This window comes from Ochotona princeps, chromosome 5 (assembly GCF_030435755.1).
Source record: "Ochotona princeps isolate mOchPri1 chromosome 5, mOchPri1.hap1, whole genome shotgun sequence".
Classification (NCBI taxonomy): Eukaryota; Metazoa; Chordata; class Mammalia; order Lagomorpha; family Ochotonidae; genus Ochotona; species Ochotona princeps.
In genome coordinates, this window is record NC_080836.1 from 20,800,321 (window position 1) to 20,820,356 (window position 20,036).

The following is a 20,036-nucleotide window of genomic DNA, read 5'->3' on the forward strand; positions in this document are numbered from 1 at the left end:
TCGCTTCATACAGTGAGGTAGGTGTTTTCCACTCTTTTTTTTTAATGTGAAAACAGTGACTCCAGATCGAGAAACTTGCTATGCTTTTTCAGACAGTGAGGACAGTGGGAACTCTTCCAAAGGTGTCAGCTGTGCGTCTGTGCTCTTACCTTTTCCCTGGGTGACAAAACAGCAACTTGCTTTCCTATGATGAAACCTGTTTTTTTTTTTTTTTTTCGATTTTTGTCTGCTTAAGCTCTGTTTCTAGTAGGAATCCAGCACCACTGATTCTTTGGGCAGAATCCCCCATGAGTCTGAACAGAGAGACTTGCTCTCTGTTCATTAAGGTTGCCCCTACGAAGCGGAATTGATGAGTTTCCAGCGGTCATTTGTAGTGTTCGAGATCCATAGGCATCAGGCTTGATGCATGACCCTCATCTCCATGGGCTCCTGTGCAATGACTCTCATCTGTCTTAGTTAGAAAGTGAATTAATCTTGACCTTGGCCCCTGGGGTGTGGTTCTGTGCCCTCTCACACGTCCGCAACTCATTGCTTTATCAGAACCACTTCTTGTTTCGAGCCAGGCCTTCCACCCCAATTTCAATCACATCAAGCCTTGTGTCTGTAAATTACATGGCTTTGATTTTAAATAAAGTCTATATTCCTAGCATTACACATTTCCAGAAATTTCTCAGTCTGAGTTGTAATTTAATTACAAGGATCATTAGAGCTTTGAAGGATGCTAATGGGCAGAAAGGGACTTAACCAAACAAAAGTTATTATTAGGAATTACAAATCACTTAGCATTTCAACATCACTTGTCGGATGTGGGCATTTTGTTGAAAGAGAGTTTGTTTTGAACAGTGACAGTGCAGAAGACCTATGGAAGAAATGAACTTCCAATTTTCTATTGTAAAAGCATGCAGAGGAAATTATCACATTATATTTTGTATTAGTAAGGTAGTAGATTAGTAAGGTAGTAGAAACAGTATTACCAGAAAATTGATGTGTTAAGTAATGTTATTTACCATTCCAATGCAATCATTCAACTGTATTTATTTCACCCCTACTTTCTTTGGATGTCAATGAAACAGATACTTCAAACGGAAACTAGAGCTGCCTGATATTCTTGTTTATGCCTTCAGTGGAATAAAAAGTTAAATCATGGTGACAACATTGTTAATTAGAAAGCATATGAAAACTTTATTTAGCTTGGGATTCTTCTTATTAGCAAGCATCAGTTAAATGTTAGATTGAAGAAGTAGTTAAAAGTAGCTGAACTATTCCATGGTGACTGTGTTTAATCACAGAATATTGTGACTGCGTTTGTATTTATATCCAATTGTATTGAGTTGGTGTGCTTTGTTTTATGCCTCAGGCAGTGCCACGTGAGGTTAGCGCTCTCCTTAGAAATTAGAAACAGAAAAATATTTCAGTTACATAGATACTGGACATGGCTGGGAAATCACAGGAAAGCGGCTAGTTATTTATGTCAAGTTTAAAGCTCTCAGGTTCTGTTGTCAGGCCATGCAGAGCAGATGAAGGCAGCAGAATGGTTTCTAATAAGAGCACTTATCATCATTGTACCTCTTCCTCTTTCCCCCTCGCTGTGCTCTTCCTAAAGCAGCTCTCTTCATGCAGGCCACTGCAGGGATGGGTGTTCAACAGGTGGGAGGTTATGCTCGCTATTGTCTGGCCTCCACAGTCCATCAGTTCCATCTGACAGTGTTACAGACTGGTTGCTGTGTTTCAGAAATAATGGGAATTGCAGAGATTGTTCATATTGATTTGTAAGCCAGTGGTTGTGCTTTCTTCCAAGGAATGACCCATTTCTGTGGTAACATAGCTATAGAAGAGCATAGAAGTATAGGGGCCCATAACACAATGCCTTTATCTTACCTTGCACTGTTCAAATTGTAACATCCGAAAATAGGAGGTAGTTAAAAACATGCAGGGGGAATGAAATTAAAACACTATTTTAGAAGAAGAAATTTTGAAATCTATACATTGCTTTTTCTCTTTTTAAAAAAGATTTATTATTTTTATTGGAAAGGCAGAGTTACAGAAAGAGAGAAAAATCCATCTGATGCTTCACTCCCCAGTTAGCTATAGTGACCAGAGATGAGCTGATTCGAAGCCAGACACCAGGAGCTTCTTCTGGGTCTCCCAAGTGGGTGCAGGTGCCCAAGGACCTGAGCAATTCTCTGCTGCTTTCCCAGACCATAAGCAGGAAGCTAAATTGGAAATGGGGTACCCAGTACATGAACCTGAGCCCATATGGGATGCTGACACTTGAAAGGGGAGGATTAGCCTGTTGAACTATAGTGCCAGCCCCTGTATTTTGCTTTTTCATGATATACATTTACTCTGAACTTTCTGAAGAACCCTCTTCAAAATGGGTTTTAGAAAGATTTTGATCCCAAAGCCTATGAAACTGTCATAAACGCAATTTAAAAGAAAAGATTTTGTACACAGCTAAATCTATTTTTAATTACATTTTCCATGAAATTTTTGAACTCTGCTTGTACAACAGGGAAAAAAAAAACAAGATAAATTGTGGCAGGAGAAGCAAACAAATAGGGAAAAGATGGGAAGAAAAAGAATTTTGAAGAGGCTGGTAGAAAACGAGGGAGAAAACAGAAGCGTAAGTGGAATGAAACCCCAAAAGAAAAGTTGGAATAAGAAGAAATGTTTGAGTGAAAAAACAGAGGTATCTTCTGACATAAAAGCAAAGAAAGCAGAAGGTAGAACGAGAAAAAAGTTGACAGATTATGAGGGAGTAACTTTTCATTCAGGGGAAAGTTTCTTCAGTTTTACCTCTTGTAATTTATCCCTTGGAAGAAGGTCCAAGGGTCTTCAAGTCAGTGATTAAGAAACTCATGAGAAAACTGCTTCCAAGAAGACCTGAATTAATGGCATCTTCCCCTTTTCAAATCTAGCTGGTCTAATCAAATTATTTACATATTGCGCCAGAGTGTGTAGTTTTCCCCAAATCCCAAGCTCTGCTAAATTATTTCTAGGAACTGAGAGTATACTTTTATGTAATCTTCACACCAGAGTAATTTGTGGAGTCCTGGAAGGGAAATGTGAATTGTGATGGTATCTCAGCTTGAAACATATGCAGCGGAACCAGAGGTCACAGTCATAACCTAGCAGGAATTAAAGGAAGTGATTCTACTTGAAAGGCCCTAATGTATGTCCAGACTGGAGAGGACAGTTCTCTCCCTGGAGGGTGGAGAAAGGAAGAATAAAAGTAGAGAGATGACCAGACGAGAAAGCAGCTATGTACATTGTGCCTGGGTAAGTGATTATCCTGTTGGGTCCTAAATTCCAAGTCTGGATGTCATTGATATCCTGTTCCAGCTTCCTCTGAATCCCATTAAAGTGTTGAAGTCAGAGCTTGGTTCCTGCACCAAGTTCACCATGCAGGTTTATATGTTTTCATTGTACTGGGCTGCCGGTTGCCTCCTAAACTGAAAAGCACAAGCTGTACAGCACAGTGTTGGGAAAGTGAGACTGACTCCAACGTATGCTGGCTCCAGCTTCTCAGGGGACATTGTTGTACTCCTGCCACTAGCGAATTCTTCATCACCATCATGTGCTTGTTTTTGGTTATTTGCGTGAAAATCATGGGCTGAGTTTGGAACCAGTTGCCCCTACTCTGCTTCCTTAGATCCTTGCATGGTTCTCTTATCACCTCTCATGGTATCTGTGCCTTGGTGGTTTACTGACAGTATGGCTGGCAGTCACTGCCTGCATTCATATGCAAGTTTGCCTCAGTTTCCAAACCTGCAGAATGGAGATGCTCAACTCCCTTTAGTTGCTGTTGGAATCAATGAGTTAGTATGTGTAATGTGCCCAGAACAGTGACTCAAATGTTAGCAATGAGATCTGTCTTTTCCATTAGAAAATGTGAAAATGTAAAAGGCAGGAGAAACTTTATACATTGGATCCCTGGCATAATAGAATAGTCAATGTTAGTTGAATGTTACAAGATAGTTTAGGTAGGTTTGGATTCAGAGCTGCAGCACACTGGTCAGGTACTTATTCAGTTAGTTATTTTAGTTAACAAATGTTTCCTGAATTCTTACTAGGTAGTGGGAATCTTCTAAATGCTTGGGATGGATATAAAACCAGGGGGAGAATTTCATGGTTTAAGGGGGGTAGTGGTGGAGAGGATCATAAAAGAATAAACATCAAGTATGTTTATGCTTGCACTTTGCCTTAAGTACTGCGAAGGGAAAGATTAGAGTGCTGTGGAAGAGAAGAAGCTTTGTTATTGAGTCCTCAATCTGTCATATCGCAGGGAGAAAGTAGTGAAGTTGGAAGAGAATTTGAGTATGTACTCTGCATACTATGCTTAAATATGGGCAATCAAGGCAGAACCATTTATGTAATTGATCTTTTGCTGGTTCTGATGCTTTGGCTTAATCCATCCATAATGTTCTCCAATGTCCATGGCTGGTTAGCTCATTTGGTTAGCTAATGAGGTCAGGGTTAGAGGTCAGCATGGGTCAGTGAGCTTTTCTCTTTTTCTGAGGCCAGATTGCACTCTTAACCTCAGCCATCTTGTAAAAGTGAGTGTTTGGTCTCAGAAAGGTTGGAGCAAGAGAATGTGGACAGAAGAGTTTGATGTTCACTCCAAGCACAAGCCTCACTGATCATAGGCCTTGGCTGGCATTTCCTAATGACAGGATGCTGTGTTTTAGAGTTCTCTGTTGGTAGAAAAGGTCTAGTCCTATTTCTGACTGATGTAGCCAATGATTCCTATATTTTTTTTCTTTGGAAAGGAAAATTACTGTTTCAAAATAAGCAAACCACTATTGAATATCAGCTCCAATGCATGGATGCTGTTGATTCGAGCAGTCCTTCTCTGAAGGTGACATAAAAGCTACTAAGGAAATCTTGACAAAATGCAGGTTTGGTACAATAGGTGTGGGTGAAGCTGCAGATAATGCTATTGCTGCTGACCTATGGACAAAGCTTGAAAGATCATGGGTCTGAACAGACAATAGTGAAACAAAGCCAAATCCAGATTTTAGAATTAAGACAGATTACAAGGCTGAAGCATGGTGGATTTGACCACTGGTACTATTTGCTGGAACTGTTTTTCCATTTAAAGAGCTTCATTGTTTATAGATAAGCTCTCTATAAACAGTGTTTCCTTTCTGCACCCCTCCCCCCATTTAAGAATGGTATTCTAATTTCCTGGGAGGAAAGTATAGAGAGAATTCAATATGTTTTCATTCTTATCTATCTAGGGGTGTCTGTGTGTGTGTGTATGTAAGGCTTAAAGTGCTGAAGCGAATTCTTTATTATGTATATATCTTTGAAACACATACAAAGCCTTTCATTTTATGAAGGAGATGTTCAGTTTCATCTTCAACTTATTCTACCATACGTGATAAAAATCTCTTGTGTTTTCTGCCTTTATTTTTTGATAATAAAAGAAGACAGCTCCTTTTCCCTACTGCCCTGAAGAGGCACAGTCTCCTGCTGATAGGTCTGCATAACTCCTATTGATATGAAGTTGATCATGAGCATGAGGTTGCCAAAGAAACTACTCTGAGAAAATTTCCATGAGTGTGAAATCATGGGAATTGAAGTTGATGGGAATAGCTCTCCCAACATGAGAACAATCAGTAGCATTCTTATAGGAAAAGAATCTAAGGAATACTGATGGTTACTTATGGAAAGAATTGCCAAGTTCTGCCCAGCGCAAAAATACACTCTGTATTGTTCTTTAAGTCTTTGGGGGTAGGTATACATTTGTTAAATTTGAACTTTCGTAGTTCAGATGTTTTGAATCCACCCTAAGCAATCAACAAACAGGATGGCCAAGGCCGCTAGAACTAAATGATATTCTCAAGGTGTTAGACTCAAGTTACAGGCAGCACCAGAACATGACTGTCTTCCATACCTTCCCATTGCCCTTCCATGTCTTGGAGGCCTTCAGATTATCACCACAACCGAAGCTGACCACACACGGACAAAAGTTTAGGATTTACATTTATCTCTATTTAATTTATTAATTTATCTTTATTTATTTAAGCTGTCAGTCAATAAATATGAAATTAGTTTCTACTGTGGACCTACCACTGTTTTACATAATGTGAAGTAATTTAATATTTGTTTATGGGTTCCAATTTTCTGTCAGTGAACTACTAAGGGGTGAGTTAGGCAGTTGTGGCTGCTGAGTTGTCTCTTATAGCCCACTGGGGAGGTATTTATCATAAAAAGCTTGGGCAGTTAAAAGTTCCACAACTCTTTGTGTCTCACATCCCCCACATGTGTCAGTGGCTGAGATGCTTTCCCAAGGGCCTCTTACATCACTTCTTTCCTTTCTTCATCTGCTTGTCTTGAAGGCCTCATTACCCAACTGCCACCTCTGGTCTGTGGTTGAGACTTGGGGCCCCTCCTCCTAGAGAGCCCCATACCCTCACATTTTGTTTCTATTCAAAGCATGGTTACTCTGTTTTTTCTCCCCCAACCATGCTGGGTAACTGAGGCTAAATGACTACCACTCCCTTTGCTGTAATCTCTGCTCTAGACTCAGGATTCAACCTCTTATCAATGCCCTTGGTTAGAGCTTTGCTTCCTTCTACTTGTCCTATGCATGACTATGAAACCCCCATTTCTGAAGTGTGCTGATTTATATGCAGGAGTTAGCAAGCCTGCAACTGCACCTGAGACATTACAGGCAAGAAACAAAGTGGCTGGCCCACATGCATAAAAGCACCAACAACACTTGTTGGCGAGGTTGCGGGGAAAAGGGAACCCTACTCCACTGCTGGTGGGGCTGCAGGCTGGTACAGCCTCTATGGAAATCAGTATGGAGAATATTCAAACAACTCAAATTCAACATACCGTATGATCCAGCAATAGCACTCCTAGGAATATATCCAGAACACTTGTTTTATGAGAAACCAACATGCACTCCTATGCTCATAGCAGCACAATCAGTAATTGCAAAAACATGGAAGCAACCAAAATGCCCATCAACAGAGGATTGGATAAGACAGCTATGGTTCATCTACTCCATGGAATACTACTCAGCTATTAAAAAAAAAAAAATGCAGTTCTTTGTGGCCAAATGGGCCAAACTGGAAACCATAATGCTAAGGGAAATGAGCCAATCCCAAAAGGCTAATACCACATGTTTGCCTTAATTTAAGATGATATGATGTTATGTATAACATGTTATGTTTTGAATGTTATATGTTGTGTATAAACTAAAATTGAAGTGTAGGTGAGGTGGTCACAGAAGGTGGCTGGGAACTCGCATTTACTTTTAACATATTGGTTACTCATTACTATGTCAATTAATTCCATAATGATGTAAATTTTTGCTGATGGTATGTTGGAGCTTTGAATTGATCGGGATGATACTCTGCTGGCTCTGTCTTCAGACCAGAGAGGGTATACCTAAGAAGCCGTTGAACTTGACTGGACAATAAGATGCTGGACTCTATGTTTGGTATACGCTTGCAATGGGGGAATCTCAACTGAACTTGAACTGTGGTTATGCAACAAGGTGGAGGAATCCACCATGGTGGGAGGGTTTGGGGAGGGGTGGGAGAACCCAAGTATCTATGTAACTGTGTCACATAATACAATGTAATTAATGAAGTTAAATAATAAATAATTAAAAAAAAAAAAGAAACAAAGTGGCTCTGTTGTCTTTTTTTCTGTATAACCTAAATAGACAAAATCTGGAAAAAGAAGTCTTCAACAATTCGGTTTCTATATAGATAAAATGGGGATGATTATAATAATACCAGTAATGTTCTGGGATTGTTGTGCAAGTTAAGCTATTATTTTAATGTGAAGAAGTCCAAGCTATGAATAAATTTGTTGTTTTGTAACACTTGATATTGTTAATGAATGTTAGTTTTGCTTGTTTCTTTTTAATCAAATGGTAAATATCTGGGGGCAAACACATATTTTTCTTTTTGGGATTCCCCTAATTTCTCATCAGGTTGCCCAACAAAATGTTTCCATCCCGAAGAATGTCAGCAGTGTTCAGTTAGCTCACCCTCATGCAGGTTTCTGACCAGGGTCAATGTGCACTGGTAGGGCATCTTTTCTGATGAATCAGAACTTGTGCCACATTCACTAACAAATATTTGCATATCAGCCATGATTGACTGATTTATGGCAAAAGGGGTTTGAAAAGACCAACTAAACATTTAAAAATAGATAAAAGGAAGGGCCTGAGTGGTGGCATAACAGGGTAATCATCTGCCTGCAGCACTGGTATCCCGTGTGAATGCCATTCAAGTCTCAGCTGTTCCACTTCTGATCCAGCTCTGCTTATGAGTTGTGAAAGTAGTGGAGGATGGACACATGTGGGAGACCTGAAAGAAGCTCCTGGCTCCTGACTTCAGACTGGCTCAGCTCCAGCCACTGCAGCCATTTGGGGAGTGAAGACCTCTATCTCTGTCTCTCCTTTTCTCTCTTTTAAAATCTACCTTTCAAATAAAATAAAAATAAATATTTAAAAAAAGTAGATGAGAGTCATGTAGGCTTTTGTTCTCTCCCTGCCATCCCTGTAATATTCACTCTAAATTCAAAACAACTTAGGACTATGGAGGTTGGATCTTTCTCCTAGCCTGACTTACTTCACTGTGTCTGTATTTTAACAGAATACAGAAGGCAGTGGGGATACAGAGAAACAACACAAAGGCATGGCAGTAGAGGGCTGGCATTTTGGCACACAGGGAAGTCACCACCTGTGCCAGTTTGTGTCCTAGCTGCTACACTTTTATCCCACTCCTTGCTAATGGCCTGGGAAAAGCAGCAAAGGATGGTCTTGGGGGTTCATGCATGTGTATGGGAGACCCAGAAGAGGCTCCTGGCTCCTGGGTTCTACCTGGGTCAACACTGACCCTTGGAGCCATCTGGGGAGTTAACCAGCAGATGTAAATCTCTTTCTCTCTTTGTAACTCTTTCAAAATAAATAATAAATATTTTGAGAGACTGAGAGGAGAGGGAGGGAGGGAGGGAGGGAGGGAGGGAGGGAGGGAGGGAGAGAGAGAGAGAGAGAGAGAGAGAGAGAGAGAGAGAGAGAGAGAGAGAGAGAGAGAGAGAGAGAGAGAGAGATGGCATGAGGCTTCAGGTGCAAGGTAGACTGTTTCAGGTGCGCAATGAAGGGAGCCTGGGGGTTAAGATGTGCAGTGGGTACCTGCAGCCCCGGCCCTGGCCTGTGGATGGCGCTGTGGCTGGAGCCCTCTTCAGTGGGAACTCTAGGCTGAGCAACAGGCATTTCATATAGCTCTGTAGTACAGAGAAGGCCCACAAGTCACTTAGAGTTGCCTCAGTGTGCTTGTACCTCCTCAAGTAAGGTTTGGTAGTAAAAATCCTGATGGCGCAGCACTGTTTCTTCGTCGTTACACGGCTGAAGGAAAAAAACAAAACAAAAAACAAACTCATCCTTTGGCAGGGGTTTCCCATTGGAAGGAGACCCTTTCCGACTCTTACAAGCGATTTGTTCCTGAGGAAACAAAATTTCTCAAGTCACCACAGAATTTCGCAGAACCCAAACACACGTTGCTGTATACCGTGGTCACAAGGTAACGCGACTTTGATGAACGAAACGCGACTTTTGAGCCTGGAGGGGCGCGTAGGGAATCCCAAGAACTTGGCCAGGGTGTATTCCTTGATTTGGGGGGTTTGGCGCACACCATAGAAAGCCTCCCTTCAGCCCTCAAGTTGTTTCGAGTTCTATGGCAACGGCAGCCTTAGAAACTTGAGAGTCAGGGGGATGGGGAGGATGGGAAAGAGATAAGAAAAGATGACTGAATAGGCCTGGGATTTTATGTGGGGCGCTGGGAAGGGGAAGAAGCGGGTGGGAGGCGCGCCCCAGCCGCCGCCGCCGGGTGACCTCACCGCAGCCCCCGCCGAAAGCAACAAAGGCTGTAGGTGGGTGGATGTGGCGAGGAGAGAGGGAAGAAAAGAGTGCTGGTGACAGGCCCACAGTGGTGGCCCTGGAAGGTGAAGCGGACCACTCCACAAAAGCCCCGGCCCGAAAAATGGCTTGGCGTGTCAGGCAACGCAGGCCGGGTGCCCACACAGGAGTTGTGTCCTTTTGTGTCAGCTACAACAATGGAGGGGGTGGGGTGGAGTGGAGGGGGGGACCAGGCCACAGACTCGAGGCGCAGACTGGCTGGTGCGGATGTGGTTCTGCGCTGGCGGCACCGAGCGGCCTCGCGGCCCGTTGCTCGGCAACCGGACGCCGCCCGCCAGCCCCGCGCCTGCAGAGCCCACTGACAGCCGGAGCCGGCGTTCACAGGCTGGGCTGGGAAAGAGGGAACAAAGGGCCCGGGGTGGGGCGGCGACTGCGTGGGACCCGGGCAGGCCCTCACGCTGATCGAGTGGGGGACACTACTCCCGCCGCCCCTCCCTGCCTTCTCAAGGACCTGAGTTAGGACCTTCCCTTGGCAAAGCTCAGGGACTGCTTGGTTGGACAAATATAGCTCTTCCTCTGTCTTCAAGTGCGTTCTTTGCCCAGATGTTGCATTCAATTGTCTGCCTATTGTGTAAAAACACGTATACAACCGCAAACAAACAACAAAAACAAACCTTGTTCAAGTGGCCAGCTGACATTCATTTGTACGACAAAAATATTTTCCGAAGCCGGAGCTACGGTGCACCTGGGTGGGTGTGAGCCGAGCTTGACACAGGAACGTGTTTGCTAAGCACAGCGTGGCTCCTGCACTGTCTAGTGAAAGGCAAGTGGGCAAAACTAGTGCTTTAGTTAACAGAAACGTTCCAGTGTTACCTTCTCAGTTTAAAATCTTTTCTATACAGCATCACAGGATAAAATTTACTCAGTTCTGCCATAGCAGTGATAAAGCAACCCGACAGTATGTAAAGCAATGGGCTCGGTTGGTGGAATCTGAATATCAAAAAACTTTTGGGTGTCATGAAATATTCAACTTCTTTTGAAGCTTCCATCCTTTTAAAAGTATACAGCACTCCTCCCTTATCCACAAAGGATATGTTCCAAGATCCAGTAGCATCTGAAGCCGTAGGTAATATGGAATTCTACATATACTGTCTTTTTCCTATACATACCTCCCCATGAAAAAATGTAATTTATAAAGCAGATACAATAAAAATGAACCATGAGCCTGGCGCAGGTAGCCTAGCGACTAAACTCCTTGCCTTGCATGCTCCGGGATCCCATATGGGCGTTGATTCTAATCCAGGTGGCCCCACTTCCCTTCAAGACTCCTGCTTGTGGCCTGGGAAAGCCTTGGGACCCTGCATTCACGTGGGAGACCTGGAAGAAGCTCTTGGTTCCTGGTTTCGGACCAGAGAAGCCGCGGCTGTTGTGACCGCTTGGGGAGTGAATCAAAGAAAGAATTGAAGTTCTTCCTCTCTGTCTCTCCTCCTTTCTGTATATCTGTCTTTCCAATTAAAATAAATACACAAATAAAATCTTTGGAAAAAAAACCCATAGGCTATTTAGTATTTTGGGGCCATTGTTGACTGTGAATAAATGAAATCCTGGAAAGCCAAATTATGGATAGGAGACTATGGTACCATTTGCTTGGAGGTCCTACAGAAACAGACATTTGGATCTGACCAGCAAGGTGTCATAACCTGGTATAGACAAATGCACCAAGGCTATCAGATGTTAATGTTAGGAGAAATTGATGAAAGTTATATGAAAATTCTCTGTGTTCTCTTTTTAACTTCCCTGTAAATATAAGATTACTCAAAAAAAGTTTATTCTGAAAGAATATTTAAGTGCAAAGCTTTTCAATACAATTTTTGGAAAGGGGTTTATTGTGGGGAAGGAATACATTGGAGTTGGGTATGTGTGTGTGTTGGACACATGAAGGAAGGTTTTCTTAGTATTTTCCTAGTATTTGTTGACATATGGTACTAAGACTTCCCCAAATGAAACTCGTTGCTGCATTACTTATTGGTGACCAAGCCATTAACATCAAACTGTCTGGAAACAAAACAACATTCTGATAACACAGAACTCTGGCCCTGAGGGTTGGATGGATGAAGAATATTTTCAGCTTCCACTGAATTAGGATAGGAATCATTAGGAAAAGAACCAAACCCATTTTATCTAGTAGGAAACTTGAAAATTTTTGTTCAGTTCATTTTAAATCATATACATACACTCCTTTTTTTTCTTAACTTACTAAGCTTGTCATCTACACCAAGTATAGTAATTTTGAGACTTTGCTTTGCGTTCTTTCCTGATATTATTAGCATGTGAATGGATATATTAGTATGTGAATAGATTTGTATAATCGTCTAGAAGTAGTATCTTATGAGACTTTCTCATTGCCTTCTTTCAAATGGAACTCTAAAACATTCTATCTCAAGTTGGGTACTACTGACTTTTGAAAATGGATGATAACTGGGGCTGGTGCAGTGGCTCAATTGGCTAACCTTCCACCTTTGAGCACTGACATCCAATATAGGTCCTGGTTTGTGTCCCAGCTGCTATGCTTCCGATCTGTCTCCTTGCTTATAGCATGAGAAGACAATGGAGGATGTTCCCGCACCCATGAAGGACACCAGAAAGAAGCTCCTGGCTTCTGGCGCTGGATGGGCTCAGCTACAGCCATTATGGCTGCTTGGGTAGTAAATCAGCAGATGGAAGACAGTTCTGTCTGTCTCTTCTCTATAAGCCTGCCTTTCCAATGAAAATAAATAAATCTTCAAAAGAAAGGATGGTAATTACATTTTTGGGTTGGTTCATGCAATATAGTGCCTGTAGTTGACAATACCAGACTGTGTACCTTAAACTTTATATAGAACACAAATCTTCTATTTACACACACACACACACACACACAATACCTTGTTTTGGCGATGGTGTTATTGGTATATATGTATGTTCCAATTCATTAAGTTGTATACTACGCATTCAACATATGTAATTTTTTTTGTATCTCAGTGATATCTCAACAAAGCTTTAAAAAAATGGGTAATGAGGAAGTGTAGAAGGGCATTTAACAGTAAGCACATATTCCTGGCTGTAGTTTTGGAAACATCCAGCCCACAGGGAGCTGATTGGTGTAAGCCTGGACGTGTGGGTGAGAGAAGCTCAGTACCAGGTGTCAGTGCTAAGGATGGGACTTTCATAGTGTTCCTCAGCAATTAGAAAATAGCTGGAAATGGGGCTTCAGTTTTTTTTGGGGGGGGCGGTGGCTTCAGTTTTCTGTCCTCTCTGTCTTGTAGTTTCTTTTCCTGGTCTAACACTCTCTCCTACTATACATTCAGGCTTTTTCTTTTGGAGATATTTCAGGGATCACTCATTCAACCACTTTTATCAAACATGGACTTTCCCTAGGCCATGTTCTGGACCAAGGCTGGTGTTATAAAGATGAAATAAAGATGGTGTGTATCCTCCAGGTCAACGGCTAAGTTCTCCTGCGTGCCTAGAGTGTAGACACTAGCATCAGAATCACTAGGGATCATAAAATGACAAATATTCCATGGTATCTTTGTATCTTTGTGTGTGCAATATAAAAAAGATGGGTTTGAAGAAGGAGTTGAATTGTGGTTATCAATCATTGGGGAGATGAGGAAATGGGGAGAAGTTAGTCAAAGTGTTGTTGGCAAGAAAGTTCAGTTGTAAGGTGAGTAAGTTATAGAGACCTAATGTATAGCATGGTGACAATAAAGTCATGTATTTCTTAATGGGATAGCATTCAAGTGTTCTCACTCTGCCAACAAAAACATAACCATGTGAGGTAATACATATGTTAATTAGCTTGATTGTGGAATCATTGTCAAAATGCCCCCATGGGATGCCTTAAATATACACAATTAAAAATTCTGTCAATGAAATGGTCATTTAAAAAAATCACTAGGCAAGGTTTATTTGTAAATGCAGTTTCCTGAGCCCTCCCTGCAATTGCTGAAGCAAAATCTGCACAGGACAAGAACTGTATTTTTAAGCAGATTACTTAAATGACTGTCTTACTTACTAAACATCTGAGGTCCACTGACTGGTTGTGAAAATGTCTTGGGTATGGTGACGATGTTGAGAACTGGTTATTATAGAAGCATAGCAGAGGCGGGAAGGGCCGAAAGGGAAATTCCTTCCAAATAACATTTGGGCCTAATCTTCATGAAAGAGAAGACCAGTATGAGGATGAGCATGAGGTTCAGACTGTTTTTCACAGAGGGATCAGCAGAACAAAGGGAATGTGGGCAGGCGAGTGTGAAAAAGCACACTTCTTTTTCTGGCAGGAGTGTAAAGAAATAAATTCTGTGTGGTAGGCTGCAGGCGCTGTGATAGACAGTGGAGAGCTTATTTTGAGCAAGGGACTTCTCATTTAGCCACTCTACCTGTTTTCAAGTTAAGGGTGTATGATTTTTTGGTAAGGGCTCAATCTTTTTTCTCTTAAATGTTATACTCTGTAGCCCAGGCACAGGAAATGAAAACCATTTTCCGGCCCGGCGGCGTGGCCCAGCGGCTAAAGTCCTCGCCTTGAATGCCCCGGGATCCCATATGGGCGCCGGTTCTAATCCCGGCAGCTCCACTTTCCATCCAGCTCCCTGCTTGTGGCCTGGGAAAGCAGTCGAGGACAGCCCAAGGCTTTGGGCCCCTGCACCCGCGTGGGAGACCCGGAAGAGGTTCCAGGTTCCCGGCTTCGGATGGCGCGCATCGGCCCGTTGCGGCTCACTTGGGGAGTGAATCATCGGACGGAAGATCTTCCTCTCTGTCTCTCCTCCTCTCTGTATATCTGACTTTGTAATAAAAAATAAATCTTTAAAAAAAAAAAAAAAGAAAAAGAAAACCATGCTCCAGGTCAAAAGATGGTATCAGATAAGGGCTCCTTGGGACACTGCTTTTACTTTCCAGGATCTTGGGGAATAGAGCTTCCTACCTTTTGATAATATTAGGGTTGTAAGTTCTGTGATGCGTAATGGATGAAGGATGTGTGTTATCCTTTAGTTCCTCCAAAAGTAGGTGTATTTGTACTTCTGTGTGTGGTGGGGGATAGATGTGCGATAGTTATGAGAAAATAACTCAATGGCATCCTCTGCCCCTGTATCACCTTGACTTCTGGTTTAGTTTTATTTTTTATTTTTTTTTTTAAGATTTATTTTTATTACAAAGTCAGATATACAGAGAGGAGGAGAGACAGAGAGGAAGATCCTCCGTCCGATGATTCACTCCCCAAGTGAGCTGCAATGGGCTAGTGCGCGCCGATCCGAAGCCGGGAACCAGGAACTTCTTTCCAGGTCTCCTACGCGGGTACAGGGTCCCAAAGCCTTGGGCCGTCCTCGACTGCTTTCCCAGGCCACAAGCAGGGAGCTGGATGGGAAGTGGAGCTGCCGGGATTAGAACCGGCACCCATATGAGATCCTGGGGCGTTCAAGGCGAGGACTTCAGCCGCTAGGCCACAGCGCCGGGCCCCTGGTTTAGTTTTAATTGCTGCTTTCCAGACATTTTTGTTCCCTTCTGGTTTTTCTTTTCCTGACTTCAACAGGTGTTCTTGGCATTGCAAAACTTTGATTCTTCTGAGAACAAGATGATCAGGTTGTCAGGCTTATCTTCTTTCCCATGGTTTCATATTTCCCTCCAGATTGATCTTGTTCCTTTGACTAACCTGTTTTAGGAAGAAGAAATCTCACTTGGTCAAGAGTGTGCATTGGCAGAGCCTGGGCAGCCAATGTAAGCCAGAAAACCACACAACACAAAAACCTCTTTACAGTGACAGAGAGCATTATCTAAGCTGTTCTTTAGAGAAGAAGCTCAATTCATCAAAAATAGTTGCCGTCACTTGAAAAGTTAGTGTGTACCATTTGGCTTCTGGGAGACGACAACATTTGCTTTGTGTTAAAAGTGACCCCTATGTGTCGTCTTTCACTAGGAAGTTACAGATTTGGTGAAAACAGAATGGTGACCAGTTACAAAAAGGTAGAGAGAGGATGCCGAGGGGTGGAGAGATAGGAACAAGTATAAGTAAATACATTCCTGTCTGCTGGAGGCCAGCTCCAGCCAAGTTCGGAGCTCGACCTACTGTACGGACCCCAGCACCTATCCCCTTTTATATATATATATATATATAAATATATATATATATATATATATATATATATATATATATATATACCCATTTCCATAGAGCAGTTGTAGAAAAAAATAGAACCTTGGTTCAGAGCATCTTAATCTCAGCAAGGTAATTCTTTGCTGAGGGGAGCTAGTCTATCTATGCCTTGTAGGATATTTAACAACAGCTTTGGCCTCTATCCATCAGATATCAGTAGCAATTCCCTTCCCATCCCTAGTTGTAACCATTAAATGTGTTTCCAGACGTTGCCAAATGTCTCCTGAGGCAGGGGACAAGATCACCCCATGGTGGGAATTGTTGTTCCAGTAGAATCACTCACCATGTTAATAAATCAAGCAGTATCTAAAGTGTTTTTGGTAATGACGGGAGGCCAGGGTGCTCTAAGGGCTGCATATTTGTGGTTGGTAGCTTTCAGCTCAGGCTTAAGTGGACATGGAGCATAGTTTCACCCCAAGAATGTGACAGTCACAGCTGTGAGCTGACAAAGCAAAGAAGCAAATCCTTTTGGATAGGATATCCTATGAGCATAATATGTGACATTCATGCATTTCAGAAGTGGCTTTAAAGTTTTTGTTTTTTTTTTTTCTTCTGAGTCTTGGTGCTGTTGCTATCCTCAAACTTAGTGTTTCAATTCTTCACAGTTCAAGAGGTTGCAGTAGAAACCTCTTCTTTCCCTTCCTGTGGTCTGTGACAATAGGCTGGTATCCATACAAAAGAGAAATTCACCTGAACTTCTAATTTGTATTTGATTTCACTTGGAGTTGGAGAATGTTCCACACTCCAGGCCCCAGTGATCTTAGGTTGAAAATTAAGTTACAGGCTAGTACAGCCTTCTGAGGGAAATTCCCATAGTTCTAGGCCCCTAGGGTGGGTGCCTGACTGATTTTGGAGGAAATTCATTCTGCCTCCTCCAGGCTGTGTAAAGCCTTTCTTTTGCTCTTATCAGGCTTGCCCTGCCTGCTAATACAATAACACCTAAACAATGAAAATTTAATAGGGAGATTTAGACCGAAAAGTCACAAAGGAAGGAAATTTGGAGCTACTGCTTTCACTCAGGCTTTCATTCAAAAGGTCTTAGCATTATCTAAACACCAGGGAGTCCTGTTATATACATCACATATCATATAATTATCCACAAATCTGCCGTAAAGATTCTTAAACTATCTCAATCCTTGAACTAACTGATAGGTAAAAAAAATTTTTAAGGTCTAAAATCCTAGCCAGGGTGTCTAGGGTAAACTTGTAATTAAACTTAAAAAAAGAATTTAGTTAAGATTGGTGGTAGTCACAATACCTTGGTTTTTCAATCAAGTTTAATTTGGCCTCATCTTTGAAGCCTTGTGTAGGTATCCTGACTTCTTGTTATTTTTATATCACTGACATATTTGAATATGAATTAGTGTGTTGACTTCACATGTAGGGGTCAAACTGCTTTCATCTTTCCACTACTGACATTAGTTATATTTTAAAGTAGCAGCTTAAGTCTGGAGGTATTGTTGTAAGTCAGTGATTGTCATTTTACTCTGCTCTCTTGAATGTAACCTAACACTGTTAGATTTACCTTGGCATGTAAAGCAGTCATAATAACATTAAACTTCAAAATCTCTAGGGCAAAATTGAGGGTTTGTGCTGCCAAAGCCCTTTGTAGAGCTGTAACTTAGCTGGGAAATTACATTTCAACTGAACACTCGATAATGCTCTGAGGTGCGACTGTAAATGACTGTGAAAATACCAAGCACACCCCACCCTGGCACTTTTTATTAAGCATGTAAAATTCTTGAGTGAAAGTAATATTGCAGAGTAATTTGGTTATTAGGGCAATAATAGCATATCTTGTCCTGGTGATAAAGTTACCTATTGTTAGCAGTTTTTCTCCCCTATTTTAATGGATGCATTAAGAAAAGTGCATAATGAATTTTCCCTGAGCAAATTGCCTGTTTCACATTTTTTTTCTCTGATTCTAGCACTGTGCCAAAGTCTGGATGGAAAAGTCCTATCCTCAGGGCTAGTAAATTCAAAGAATTTCACATAAGTATTTGATATGCCAAAGACTTCGGAAGTCACACTCTGAGGGAGGAATGTCAAGTGCTAACCTATATAGTTGGTAGGATCACAGATGATTAGATTTTTTTGGTGCCTCTCAATATTTTAAAATCTTTCAGTAACTAATAAATATTGTCATGTATTTCAAAAGCTTTGTTGTGTGAGGTTAATGTACCCACCTTCCTGGCTGTTTCAAGCTACTTCATCATGGAACTTCAGCATATACATGTATACATGTGTATATCTATCTCTCTCTGTGTGTGTATCACATGAAGATAGTTTCATTTTATTTCATTGCTTGCAAATGCATAAATATGACATTTCCACTGTTAAAACCTGTTTCACAAAGAAAGGAGCCAGTCATTTTTAGCGTTTTGTTTAGGATGTTTCTAGAGAAATATAAGACTGTGATGTAGTCATTCAAGTATCTCAGGTTGATCAAATTGAAAGAAATGAAAAAGTTTATTAAGCATTCAACAGACTGTCTTTTTTTTTTAAAGATAGATAATGCTTGGAATGTATTTAGATATATTACTGATAAGTATTTTAATTTGATTAAGTATATTTTAAGGTCCCATCCACCCAAGAGCATCATTGAAATGTAAAGCTATGAGAAAAGCAGCACAGCTGTCTGCTATTCTGCTTGCTCTGAACTTTCCTGTTCTTTCACTGCAGCTATTATTATCCAAGAAGAAAGAAGAGGGCAGCAGGCACTTAGTCTAGCAGTTCAGACTGCCTTGTCTGCATTGATGTACCCAGTGGGATTGAGACCTAGCTAATGCAGACCCTGGGGGGCAGTGACGACGGCTTGAGTAGCTGGATCTCTGCCACCCTTGTGGTAGACCTGTATTGAATTCCCAGTTCCTGGTTTTGCCTGGGCTAGACACTGGGAGTGAGCCAAGAGAAGAGAAATTTATCTTTCTGTTTCTCTCAAAAAAACAAGATAAAATAAAAATAAATAAGAGGAAGGAAAATAAAAAGAAAACATGGTTACGAAGGAAAACCACACTAATATCCAGTTAACCATTTCTGTTAGCTTTTGGGTCAAACGCAATATGTCATTTGCTCAAGTGATGTGGGTGGTTCAAGGCAATCTGACATTTTCTGCCATCATCGTACCTGATGCAGAATAGGAGGTGCTTAGTCTATGTGTCGAGTGAATGCGTACTTTGCTTGTTTATTTATTTATGCAATGATTCATGTATCACATTGTATTCTCCTCATAGTATGATTTCATATAATGATATCACTTTCTACTTCATACTGTTTTCTAACCAGTTATTTCTTTGGCCAATTTTGTGTGAATTTTTGAGTACTCTGAAATTCACTTCTGAAGAAGGAATATTTAGCTGTCTACTGTCACTCTTTTATATATCTATCTGGTTCTCTGTCTCATATATGTATATCTATTTATCTATTCCCATTCTTCCAAAATGAATTTGCATAAATATGTGAAGAATAAAAATAATAGAGAGGGCCTGGCACGATAGTGTAGTGGTTAAGGTCCTCACCTTGCATGCATGGGATCCCAAATGATCGCTGGTTCTAATCCCAGCGGCTCTCCTTCCTATCCAGCTCCCTGCTTAAGGCCTGGGAAAGCAGTCGAGGATGGGACCCTGCACCTGCGTGGGAGACCCAAAAGAGCTCCTGGCTTCTGGCTTTGGATCAGCTCAGCTCCAGCAGTTACAGTCACTTAGGGAGTGAACCATTGGATGGAACATCTCACTATCTGTCTCTCCTCCTCTCTGTTTATCTGCCTTTCCAATAAAGATAAATAAATCTTTTAAAAAAATAGAGAAAAACACAATTTTTCTAATCACTCTTGTGGTTCTAGCACTATGGCTTACTTTCTCCCTGAATGTCTGCTTTTCACTAGTTTTTTGTCTTAATCTCACAATTGAACAATCTGAAACTCTAACTTTGCTTCCTTAGTCTTTTGCCCTGTTTGTACTA

General features: G+C 41.5%; 1 long non-coding RNA gene across 2 annotated transcripts in view; it reads left to right on the forward strand.

Moving 5' to 3' along the window:
• Positions 1-9,148: 9,148 nt before the first annotated feature.
• Positions 9,149-20,036, forward strand: part of LOC131480361 (uncharacterized) — a 352,527-nt gene continuing 341,639 nt past the window's right edge. For both annotated transcript variants that reach the window (XR_009245433.1, XR_009245432.1), the window contains exon 1: positions 9,149-9,551. This is a non-coding gene — a long non-coding RNA (uncharacterized LOC131480361). The remainder of the gene's footprint in view (positions 9,552-20,036) is intronic.